This window comes from Hoplias malabaricus, chromosome 4, assembly GCF_029633855.1.
Source record: "Hoplias malabaricus isolate fHopMal1 chromosome 4, fHopMal1.hap1, whole genome shotgun sequence".
Classification (NCBI taxonomy): domain Eukaryota; kingdom Metazoa; phylum Chordata; class Actinopteri; order Characiformes; family Erythrinidae; genus Hoplias; species Hoplias malabaricus.
In genome coordinates this window covers 71,884,402-71,886,901 of record NC_089803.1, presented here as the reverse complement: position 1 = coordinate 71,886,901, position 2,500 = coordinate 71,884,402, and the positions used below count along the sequence as shown (strand labels likewise).

The 2,500-nt window shown below is 45.5% G+C and overlaps 1 protein-coding gene across 2 annotated transcripts in view; it reads right to left on the bottom strand.

The window, feature by feature from the left end:
* The window catches only part of grm8a (glutamate receptor, metabotropic 8a), a 229,180-nt gene that overhangs the window by 29,648 nt on the left and 197,032 nt on the right, over window positions 1–2,500 (bottom strand). The gene's annotated exons all lie outside the window — the stretch shown is intronic.

Genomic DNA, 2,500 nt, shown 5'->3' with positions numbered 1-2,500 from the left:
TCACAGGGAAACACACACACACACGCACATTCACTCACACAGACAAATTTGAGTCGCCAATCCACCTACCAACGAGTGTTTTTGGACTGTGGGAGGAAACTGGAGCACCCGGAGGACACCCACGCAGACACAGAGAGAACACACCAACTCTTCACAGACACAGGGAGAACACACCAACTCTTCACAGACAGTCACCCGGAGGAAACCCACGCAGACACAGGGAGAACACACCAACTCTTCACAGACAGTCACCCGGAGGAAACCCACGCAGACACAGGGAGAACACACCACACTCCTCACAGACAGTCACCTGGAGCGGGAATCGAACCCACAACCTCCAGGCCCCTGGAGCTGTGTGACTGCGACACCTACCTGCTGCACCACCGTGCCGCCCTTAAATGTCATTTTCACTAGTCATAATCAAATTAAAGTTATCTCCCTCAGGAGTCTATGATAACGCCGGCGTGACTGAACCTTGTGACTGGTTCACGACAAAGATGCCGCAATTTGTGCTCTACGATTGTTTTTGTTTTATGAGGATAGACACATTAGAAATGTGTTATTAAAAAATCACTGTCTCATGTGAGTAAAAGTGTGGGAAATGGGAAACGTTTGGGATCAACTGACTCTTCACTACCAGCTGAACACAGTAAGAGGGTTGGGGAGGGGCAAACTTCTGGGAAGAGAGAGAGAGAGAGAGAGAGAGAGAGAGAGAGAGAGAGAGAGAGAGGGAGGGAGAGAGAGACACAGAGAGAGAAATAGAGAGAGAGACAGAAAGAGGGAGAGAGAGACAGAGAGAGAGAGAGAGAGAGAGAGAGACAGAAAGAGGGAGGGAGAGACAGAGAGAGAGAGAGAGAGAGAGAGAGACAGAAAGAGGGAGGGAGGGAGAGAGAGAGAGAGAGAGAGAGAGAGAAAGAGGGAGGGAGAGAGAGAGAGAGAGAGAGAGAGAGAGAGAGAGAGAGAGAGAGAGAAAACACAGGCATGTTAAACGCTGTTTAATGTGGCATACAAGACTCCTAAAGATTACTTATTATTCCAGATTTGTGATGCTTAAAATAACGATTCCATAATGTCTATAAATGTATTCTGACTAGTCAAAATGTGATTGTAGATGTGTTGTATAGCAGCCCTGACTCGTCAACAGGTCTAGTCATAGACATAGAGAGAAACCTGGGATGTAAATCTGGTAAATCACAGCTTGCCATAAACACAAGCTCTGTGTCCACACTGTGGGCAGCTAACTTGATCGATGTGGTGGCAGCTCTGAACTCTGTGTTTATCGCAGGAGCTCATATCATTATAATGACACAGCTGGGATTTATGGTGCAGACCTAATGATCACTTTTTTTTTCGTTGTTAAATAAAGCCTTCGCCTGGCCCTCGAAGCACTCAGCTGCAGCACGAGCCGAGCTAACGCCTGTGCCACACGAGAACGATGTGTAATGCATCATAAAACACAGAGAGCATCACATTAAGGGATCGTTTGTTAAGTAGGAATTAAATTTCACATTGGAGAATGATTTCAGTTGTGCAGTTTAGGAGGAAATGCTCTTATTACGGACATTCAAACCCGGCCGAAATGGTGAAGGAAACACATGAATTATTAAAAGCAAGCCAGCAAATTATACTAGCTCTGAATAAATGTGTTTTAATTAGTGGACGGGAAAAAACCCCTGTTCAGCGCCGATTTAATGTGACTTCTGGAGGAAAGCGGTATTGGCACGAGTGAATTAGTGAAAACCAGATCCTGAAACAATCTATTATGAGACTCGCCACATTTCGCTTGAAACAAAAGCCAATTAGCATCAGCAATTAGGCCTCGTTTACAAGTAGCTGCTCACGGCTCAGCCTTGGCCAGATCATTTACATATTACTAATATTTCCTGCCTGTGGAATCAGCATGATGAATCTGATCAACAGAAACTGTGTCCTTAATAAACAATGAGGGGAAGTGGGCAGATTGTGTCGTCCAGTGCAGTTTAGCTCCCAACACGAGGTGGTGGGGGAAGGGGGTGTTCATGGGTCTGTCCCAAAACCTGCTGAGCTGTAGACATAGAAAGCATTTTATATCAAAGTGTGTGCTCTCATGATACGTAGCCTGTCCCAATTATTACATACCTTAAATACGCTGCCTACTGAGATACCTTAATCTGACCGAATTTTAAGGCGGCATCGAACCATTCCTTAGCCGTTCAGGCAATACCATGATGCAACACAAGCACAACTCCCATCTATTTCACTCTTCCCCAGAGCAAGGATAAATAAATCTTTATAAAAATGTGAAGACTAGACTGCACTGATGTGACGCTAGCCACTGAGGGAAGTAAACACCGGTCTCATGCATTGGGCAGGAACAATCTGTGCTAATTGCTGTCTAACTACAAAAACTCAATAATCTGCCTCATGAGGACAGATGATGGTCAGAACGCTGCCGACTTAAACAGCTGCCTACATAGTGACTTCCTACCTAGACAGCTCACTAGGTTTTGGGACAGACGTC